The following is a 10552-nucleotide window of genomic DNA, read 5'->3' as shown; positions in this document are numbered from 1 at the left end:
ACATGCCAACAGCTCCACTTCCCAACCGTCATCACAACGTCATCCTTTGAAAAACTGCACTACACTATACTGACAGAAGAGGACGGTATAAATTAGGAACTGTCTATAAAATGCCTGAAAATAAGAGAAACCAGAACAAATCTAGTCAAAGCCAGTGTAATAAGAAAACAGAGGCCAGTCAGATGACTGAGTGGTTAAGTTCGCGTGCTCTGCTTCAGCAGCCCGGGATTCACTAGTTTGGATCCTGGACATGGACCTGCACACTGCTCATCAAGCCATGCTGAGGCAGCATCTTACAAAGAGGAAATAGAATGACCTACAACTAGGATATACAACTACGTGCTGCGGTTTTGGGGAGGGAAAAAAAAAAAACAAAAGAGGAAGATTGGCAACAGATGTTAGCTCAGGGCCAATCTTTCTCACCAAAAAAAGAAAGAAAGAAAACAGAATATGCAAATCAAAACATTTCATCTGATTAAAATCCTTCCAAAAAAACTATAAAGCAGAAGAAAATTGTGACACAATGCTCTCAATGGAACCAAATGTTCTCAAACATTTATTTGTAATTTAAAAAAGAAAACTACTATCCAAAATCTGAAAACTATGAACAGAAATATACAAAAAAGGGAAGAAATGGAGCAAGAGTTAATTGGTGAAAAAAAGTGAAGAAAAAGAGAAAATCCACTCAGAAATGGAAAATAAATTATGAGGTGCTCAAAAGAGAGCATTCTCAAATGAAGAAAGGCAGGAAAACAAAAAGGAGGATAAAAATAAGATAACGAGAGAAGTAAAAATGATCACAGAGGAAGTGATTGAAATAGAAGACTGGCAAATAAAATCCAACATACATATAATTGGAGCCCATTAAGAAGAAAAAATATTTTCTAGAAATAAGAGAAAATATAGACATATTGAAAGGGCTCACCATGTACTCGGGAAATTTCATTCAAAATGGTTAATTCTAAGAATATCTGCCCTTATTTTGAAAGAGGGTAAAGATGATTAACTCTACAGTTGTTAAGTATGGAGGGAGTGAAAAGGAGCTGGGGGACAGAGAGGAAGCTTCAGTGGAAAAGAGGCCAAGATGAAAGGGAGAACAGAAAAGGTAATACAGCTCCAGAGCACAAGACGACTTGGAAATACATCCAACTATATCAGTAATCAAAAAACATGTAAATGAACTAAACACTCCATTAAAAAGAGATGGTCAAACATCAAAAATATTTAATACTATGCTATTTACATAACGTTTTTACATTATAAATTATTAGAAATGTTTTAAAAATTTGGCAAAATACCTGTATTGTTTTAAAAAACAATATAAAAAATCAATTTCATTTTTATTCAGCAGCAACAATCAATTAGAAAATGCAAATTTTAAAAAGCTACCATGCTCAATAGCAACAAAACACAAAAATATTGAGCATTCAGGGATAAATTTAACAAAAAATGTTTCTTTTTTTTTGAGGAAGATCAGCCCTGAGCTAACATCTGCTACCAATCCTCCTCTTTTTGCTGAGGAAGACTGACTCTGAGCTAACATCCATGCCCATCTTCATCTACTTTATATGTGGGATGCCTGCTACAGCATGGCTTGACAAGTGGTATGTAGGTCCACGCCTGGGATCCAAACTGGCAAACCCCAGGCCACCAAAGCAGAGTGCACAAACAAAACCACTATGCCACCAGGTTGGCCCCATTAACAAAAGACATTTCTTTATAGACAAAACTCACAGAAAGACATCAAATGATTTGACAGATAAACCGTATATAATAGAGATTCCAATGTTTGCCAATTGTATTCATATTTTCAATGGAATACCAATCAAATTCTCAACATGGTTTTCCATGAAACCTGAAAATCTGGTTTTAAATGCATATGGAAGAACAAAAAACCAAAAAAAAAAAAAAGCTAAGCCACACTTGAATGATAGCAAAGTAAATGGTCTTATATAATCAGATATCAAAACAATATAAAGTCATACTAATTAAGACAAAAGGATGCTGGTGCAAGAATAGCTAAGTAGACCAATGAAACATCATTAAAATAGTGGAAATTCTATTTGTGTTTAAGCGTGGCAGATCAGTAAAGGTGGACTATTATTGTCTATTTCTATAGGAAAAAATAAATTTGATTATTTGCCCCTCACAACTCCAAAATCTACTCCAAGTAAAGTCTTACATATAATTACATATAATTAGTCTTATAGAAACTATAAGACTTTTTTAAGATAATAAGGAAACATTCTTCTGACCTTCGGTAAGAGAAAGATTTCTTAAACAAAATATAAAGTGTATAAAGATGCGTAAGAAAACATAATAAATTTGACTATAATGAAATTAAAATTCATATTTCATTCAAAAATAACCACAAAAAGGGTGAAAAGATAAGCCACACACTGGGAGAAGATATGTGTAGCACATATAACTGATGAAAGGCTAGTATCTTCACTATATGAAGAAGTCTTACAAAGTCAAGTCAATGGAAAAATGAGTCAAATACAGGAACAGGAAAAGGAAATCCAAATGCCTCATAAACCTTAAAAACCAAGAAAGAAGAATGGTAGAGGGAGAGAAAAAATGTCAACCTCATTAGGAATCGGGCAAAAGCAAATTAAAAATACAATGAAATACCATTCCACACACACACCAGATTAGCAAACATTTTTAAATTGACTAATACTAAGCAACCACATGGGAAAATAGTTCGGCATTACCTACTAAGGAAGAACACACACATTTCCATGATTCAGCAACTCCAAGAGAAATACTTGAACATACGCACCAAGAAACAACAATGTCCACAGCACCATTGTCTCAAATGGCAAAATATCCATCAACAATAGAAGAGATAAAGATTTTGTTGTCTATCAGACAATGGATTGCTATACGGTAGTGAAAAATGAAGGGACTGCAGCTACCTACATCAACATAGATGAATCTTGAATCAATGCTGAGCAAAATAAGCAAATAGAAGAATATATTCAGTATCCTTTCAACTTATTTAAAGCCCATAAAGAGGCAAAACTGAGAGATATATTGTTTAGGGATGCATAAGTAGGTGATAAAACAGTGAAGAAAAGAAGAAAATAATTAACACAGAGTGGAGGATGGTAGTTACCTCTCGGTGAGGAGAGTGGGAGATGTTTTTGGCAAGAGGCACATAGTAAGCTTTTAAGTTACTAGTAATATTCCATGTCTTTATCTAGATGTTGGGTACACGACTGTTTATTTTAAATTGTACATACATGCTATAAACACTTGTGTGTATGATATCTGCTGTAATTAAAAATCAAAAGGAAGGTAAGACATGAAACCATAAGGCTTCTAAAAGAAAATATAGGCAGCACACTCTTTGATATCAGTATTAAAAGGATCTTTTGAGACACCATGTCTTCTCAGACAAGGGAAACAATAGAAAGAATAAACAAATGAGACTTCATCAGACTAAAGAGGTTCTTCAAGGCAAGGGAAAAGAGGGTTGAAACAAAAAAACAACCCACTAATTGGGAAAAAATATTTGCAAGTCATATATCTGACAAAGGGCTAACCTCCGTAATATATAAAGAACTCACACAACTCAACAACAAAAAATCAAAGAACCTGATCAAAAAATGGGCAGAAGACAGGAACAGACATTTCTCTAAAGAAGATATACAGATGGCCAATAGGCACATGAAAAGATGTTCATCATTACTGATCATCAGGGAAATGCAAATCAAAACTACACTAAGATATCACCTTACACCCATTAGAATGGCAAAAATAACCAAAACAAAAAGTAACAAATGTTGGAAGGGTTGTGAAGAAAGAGGATCCCTCATACACTGCTGGTGGGAATGCAAACTGGTGCAGCCACTGTGAAAAACAGTATGGAGGTTTCTTAAAAAATTAAAAATAGAAATACCATATGACCCAGCCATCCCTCTACTGGGTATCTATCCAAAGAGCTTGAAGTCAGCAATTTCAAAAGTCCCATGCAACCCTATGTTCATTGCAGCATTATTTACAACAGCCAAGATGTGGGAGCAACCTAAGTTCCCATCAACTGATGACTGAATAAAGAAGACATGGTGTATATATATATATATGTATATATATACAATGGAATACTATGCAGCCATAAAAAAGAATAAAATTGTCCTATTCACAATGACATGGATGGACCTTGAGGGAATTATGTTAAGTGAAATAAGCCAGATAGAGAAGGACAATCTCTGTATGATTCCACTCATATGAGGAATTTAAACATGTAGACAAAGAGAACAGATTAGCGGCTACCAAGGGAAAGGAGGGGTGGTGGGTGGTGGGCACAAAGGGTGAAGGGGTGCACCTACAACACGACTGACAAATGATAATGTACAACTGAAATTTCACAAGATTGTAAACTATCATAAACAATAAAAATTAACAAAAAAAAAAATCGAAAGGAAAGTACCGTAGTGGAAGCGTCATTTGAGGCTGCCTTCTGCTGGAATGTTAGCCAGATGAAATCTTGAAGAGTTTAAACTTGCATCTCTTGGAAATCAAAACCAAAGCAGGCAGGCTCTAAGCCTCAGATTTCAGACCAGCTGGATGGATGATTTTGCATGTGCTATCTGTGTTGGTTATTTAAGTGACAGATTTTCTCTATCTGCCATGAGAAATTCATTTATGAAGCCAGACGGCACAAAGCTGCATTTGACTAATAAAGTGCTCTGTGTGTCTCATCTTCTCCTTTTTATTTGCTACAGTTGCACGACTCCTGGGAGGACAACTTTCCACTAGCACCTGTGGGCACCAGCCCTAAGTATCTATTGCATTTTGGTAGAGGTTAATTTATATCAGACTCTAAACGAGGTGGGCCAATGTCTAATTCCCAGATCTGTGAGCAGGCTCCTGAGTAACTCCACCAAGCAGAAGAGTGAGTGTGTGTGTGTGCATGTGTGTGCTATCTGTTACTACACAATAGACAGCTTATAGGTAGATTGTGGAGAAATAGGAAGATACATACATAAACAAATTGAAGAGAGAGAATCTTTGTTGGGATTTTTAACGTATATTTCCATGTCAAATCTAAATATATAACAGATTAACCAAAATCAATGTGATTTGTGTTCTCAGATCCAGCCATGCCTGAAGCAGGACTCTACCCAAGGACCATTCAGTTAGATGAGTGAAGAAAAAGTTTCTTATTTTCCTAAGGTATCTAAATGTTTTTAACTAAAAAGTCCTTACGATAGCATAGCGTCACTAAAGACCATTGCATGTAGTGTGACGTGGTGAAAGGTTTGTGGAATGCAACATAACAGCTTCCAAGGCTTGCAAGAGCCACAGAAATGACTGCATTTTGTGGCAGAGAAAATCAAATCTGCAGTGATGTGGGCGTTCAGCAGCTGGTGAGGGGGTGGCTGAAACGCACGTTTACTGAGGAAAGGACAGCCAGGTTTAACATCACACCTCCCAGCCCCTCAGTGAGAGAATTGTTTCAATATTTGCACACATAATATCTTCACTGCCAAATCAATAAAATGTGATTCTGATATGGAACTGTGTGGAGAATTTTCTGTTTCTCATGTATCCTTCTTTGAACTGGCTGGTGGCTCCACCCTGGAAATGAGAAACCCAAATAGAGAATGGGGGCCCTCCTCCTTCCCTCCATGTTTTCTGAAGAGAATAGAAAACAGCTCCACCTAAGGAATGAAAACTTAAAATGCCTCCGAAACAAGAGCTTGTGGAGATTGGGGAAGAGAGAAAAGGGAGAGGTATTAGGTTTGGCCAAGATTTTCAATTAATGTAATCCAGATGTTGGTCTAAAATGTAGAGAACATTATTTTGAAACCCCTGTTCTGTCATTGTGGAAAGTCCATGCTGCCCCCCAAATTTCTGTGAATTTCTAGGTTCCTTATGTTCTCAAGTTTCACCTGCAGAATTCCTCCCAGTTTTGAATCATCTTCTCATCTTCCAATCCAGATAGGGATATCATGATTTTCACACCAAGCAAACAAGCAAACGCAACTGTGAGTGGGGTGGTCTGTAAGCATCAAATGCACATAGCTGACCCTTCAAGTCCTTCATCACTCCACCGAGTCGCTCCCCCTCCTCCCTACACTCACCCCAACTCCTCGGCCATGGCCCCATCAGTTCAAGCATCTATCTCTTCTGTTGCCTTGTCTACATTAACCTGTACTTCTCCATATTTACCCCGAGCGTTTATCAAATGTTTTCCTACACAAAGCAACCAAGAAGAATTTGGGTTTCAAGTGTGAGGTTAATAAAGTTTGTCGCCATGATATGCAAAGAACCAAAGAGAGTGGAAGTGTCCCCAAAGGAGGGCATTTTCTCTGTGTCCCCAACCAGTGGCGTGTTTGAGGGAGAGGGAGAGGCTCAAGCGCAAGGTCCTTTGTTCTGGGGACTCAAGTCTGTGGAGAGTGCACCAAGGGAGGGCAAGAAGGGAAGGGTCCCAGGCAGGGAGCGCTGGAGCAGGGGACATGCTAGACACTCAGACATCCAAAGACAGGAAGAGCGCCTGCCCTCACTTAGGGACTAAGAGTGATAACCAAGTTTCCGAGACTTTGTGAAACTCCCTGTCTCCCTAAGCAATGGTCTAGGCTTCTCGATTCTATTTTCTACTCATTAAATCTTTTTTCTAAAACATCATTTGGGGCTGATGGTGGAATAAAGGAGGAGGGACGGCTTAAGTTTACCCCAGGCTTAGATATACTTTTAAAAAGGCAGTATCTTTATCATCTCCAGTGGATCTCATCTTGCTCTCAAATTCATATGCCCAATGACGGCAAAAGAAAAAAAACTTACATTTGTCAATTAAAGCCATCTCAGCCTCTTTTTGTCTCATTCAGTCTTTAGTGAATTAAACATTCATTCAGTTCAAAGTTCAGACTCTCTAGCAAGGCTGATTATTTCTTCGCGAACGTCTTCCTTCATCTTCCTTCTCTTCAGGCTGTGTCCGTGCAGAAGTTACACAACTTTGTAGGGGGCTGGGGGGAAGGACCTCTTGGCTGTGCATCTCCTCCTTGAAGTGGAGTGGCTCATCCTGTGCCTGGAGGTGCAGCTGGTTCCACATGGTTCTTTGAGCACCAGCCTGGCACCCTTTGCTGAAGTCCTTGGTCCTTGTCTTGGACTCCAGTTGGAAGTCTTTGCCATTCATCATCTCCTAATCCTAGTCCTTCTGCTCTCAAGAATTTTGCATCTCACCAAGGCAGGCAAGAACGTCAAGGTCCCTTATATGTCTTTCTGTGCTATAGGGCAAGGAAATCCAAGAGGCCTTGACTCACTGAGTGTCTTCCTAAACACCCCAAGCAGCCACTTCTAGCTGCAGTTGCTGCACTGACTGGAGAGTCTCACTGAGACCAAACAGGAGGAAGCAAATTCCTTCTGCTTCAGTTCCACCCTCAACCTATCAGGAGTTTTTCTCTCTTTTTGCTGCTCCTTCCTTCCCACCCCGTAACTCTGAGTTGAGGCACAGAGGAGTGAAGTGGTGGGTACAAGACAATTAGCTCAGGGGAGCTGAGGATTTGTTCGTTCAACATCTTTGTATTGAAAACTTCCTATATGCCAGACACTCTTCTAGGGTCTGGGGATACAGCAAACAAAGCTGCTTGAGTCCCTGTTTTCTTGGAATTCATGTTCTAGTCATGGTGGAGAATCCATAAGCCTATAGACACAAAATATATACCATAGTCAGTTTGGCATCAGTAACAAGAAGAAAAAGTGAAGCAGAAAAAGCTTTAGAGAGTGCCTGAGGTATAGTTCAGTCAGGGTCATCTCATATAATTAAACTGATGATTCCCCAGCCATTCCCTGGCAACTAGTTATAACATAGAGAGAACTACAGCCTCCTCAGATGCCCTCGTGTGTGCGTGTGCATGTGAGTGTGTGTTGGAGGGTGGGGGGTGAGGAGTGTTGAGGGCAAAGGAGATGTGAAGAGTGGAGACCTAAGAAACAGTTTTTTCTAGAGAAGAAAAATGATGAAGGGGTGAGGCCCAGATTTTGCAGCATGTATACTTAGTATTCATCTCATGAAAAGAAAGAGGAAGAGAGGAGAGAAGGATGGATCTGAAGCTACCAACCCAGCTGAGTTGTTTAGAGAAAGGCAAAGAAGGAGCACAGGGAGCAGAGAGACTGGCACAGGTCCTCCCATGCCAGCTGTGGAGCTGCTCAACAGGCAGTGTTCTGGATGTGCAGGACCCAGCATCTTCAAGCAACACACATCCCAGAGGATGTGCCCTGAAAGAAAAATTCTTCCCAATCTCGATTAAAACTAGTGCCAGGCTGGCCACAGGGGAGGGCTTAGTCACCAGGGACAGGTAGTGCCAGGCCAACCAAGGAGAGACATGATTGTTCCAAAGATTTCTCCTCCCAAAAACCCAGTATGGGACAAAGCCAAGTGTCCCAAAATGCCTAAAAGAGGCAAAAGGACCAGGAAATGTTAAATACTGGAAATGATCTCAGAAACCATCCAGCCTAAACACCACATCTCAAACGTATTTTTCTGGGAGCACAAAGGAGAGAGAAGAGAGAAAGTTAGTCTTGGGAAGATGAAAAAAGAGGAGGCATTGGTACTCAGTCTTGAAGGACGCATAGGGGTTTACCAGATGAGCAAGGAGGAGATAGGCAGGTGACCCAATAACGTGATATCAATATCACAATACAATAACAACATCAAGGGAGTATCTCCCTGGGTCTGCTCACCCCAGCCTAGTCCATTAGCCTATTCTGGTAGTGTCGAGGGAGGTCTCACGGTTCCCCCAGACTCGTCTTTTGGCTCTGCAGTGGGCATCCCTGCTGTGCTGCATGAACAGGACAACACACAGAAAAAAGGACATCACAACATTTATCAACAATGTTAGGTAATAGAACCAGACTGGCCGTTCCATGACGAAACTCCAAGTGACCGGGGATAAAGTCAGAGAGAGAAATCACCTGGCTTCTCCAGCCTTAGTAAAGGTGCCCCCATTCCAGGCCCCCGTATGTCAGCTCACCGCAGAGGTCGTGGATACAAGTTTCTCCACCACCTCTTAGCTCTTCTCTCCAGGCCAGGGAGGAGCACTGTCAACACAGGTGCCATTTCCCAGTGACCACAGAATTTGCGAGTGCAAAGCTTTTAAAGAGAAAGCACCAAAAGAGGTAGGACTAGAAGTCTGCAGACATGGGTTCTAGAAACAACTCTATTCCAACTGTCTGGGTGACTTTAAACAACTCCCACACCCACTCTGCACCTGTGAATTGAAGGGGTTAGTCAATCATCTCTGAAGCCTCTCCTGGCATGATTTCATGTTTCTACCACAAAAATTCTAAAAATACTAACATTTTTGCCTGTCACCATCTATTGAACTTTGGATTTAACTACCATTTAATTCTTATTATTTTGTGAGATTCCAGGCCACTGGAATGTCATAGGAACATGTAAGCATCTGAAATGATTGGCCCCTTTTATTCCTTTTTACCAACTCTTAGGACAAACAAAATCCATAGCAACACAGGCATTCAAAATAGTTTTGACTTTCCGTCAGAAAATATTCTAATTATAAGCACATAGTGTAAGTACAATGCTTTTCCCACGTGGTCCTTACTTGGAGCACTTGCCATAATTTAAGCTGGCAAGGTACTTTGAAAATATATATGTTGGAATTTGACTCAGAACAACTGTCTTTCCGGGTTTCCACTGACTGCAAAGGGAGTGACCTGGTGAGATGGACGTGTTTTGGGTGTTCTCTAGGTGCTTTTACGAGTGTTTTTTCTCTTTGATGATTTAAACCATATGTTGAGGTATTTATAGAATTACTTTATCAGGAATCCTCCAGTTTGAAAGTAATACCAAGGCAGAGCCCACAAGTTTGTGCAAGATGTGAATGCACACACACACACACACACACACGGTGAGGTATAAATCATCCTTTGGCCTCCAGCAGCTGGACTGCCATCTTGATAAATAGGATCTGTCACATTAATTTAATCCTGAATTGCTCCGAAACATAGTTTTGGTGCAAATATAAATTCTGTAGAGTAACAAATGTGTTAAGCCTTTAACAAATGGATGTTTAATGACTGAAAAAAAACAAATAATGAAAAACAAAAATGACAGGATTTGATAAATTTATCCTGTAAGTTTGCAAAGCTTGTAAAATATTTAGAGGAAGTGACATCACACAATACTTCTAATAATGCCCTTGAAAAGCAATTCTGTGATAGATTCTGCCAAGGCCCTGATGGAGATCTTGCTACTGAATAAATTCAAAATATTCAATGACTCCAAGACCTGCAAGGCATACTTACCTAATGATGCCTCATTAATAACTGTTACGTACTTTAACATATGTGTCTGAGGTGGCGATATGTTTCTCTCTTCTGTCAATTCTGCTCGACGAATACTAAGTTCGAAAATGCTGTCTTGAGAAGGATCTGAGGCTGCATCTGGGATGAGAGTCCTGACTGATTGTTGATGTCTGCAGTGGGAGAGGGAGGCAGGAGTGGCCACATCTGTTCTGCACATCTTCACACATCTCCAGATGTCCATGTCCTGAACCACTATGCCTGGTGCCACAGCACAGTC

The sequence above is a fragment of the Equus quagga genome, chromosome 20 (genome assembly GCF_021613505.1).
Source record: "Equus quagga isolate Etosha38 chromosome 20, UCLA_HA_Equagga_1.0, whole genome shotgun sequence".
NCBI classification, from domain to species: Eukaryota; Metazoa; Chordata; class Mammalia; order Perissodactyla; family Equidae; genus Equus; species Equus quagga.
This window is presented reverse-complemented; position numbering follows the sequence as displayed.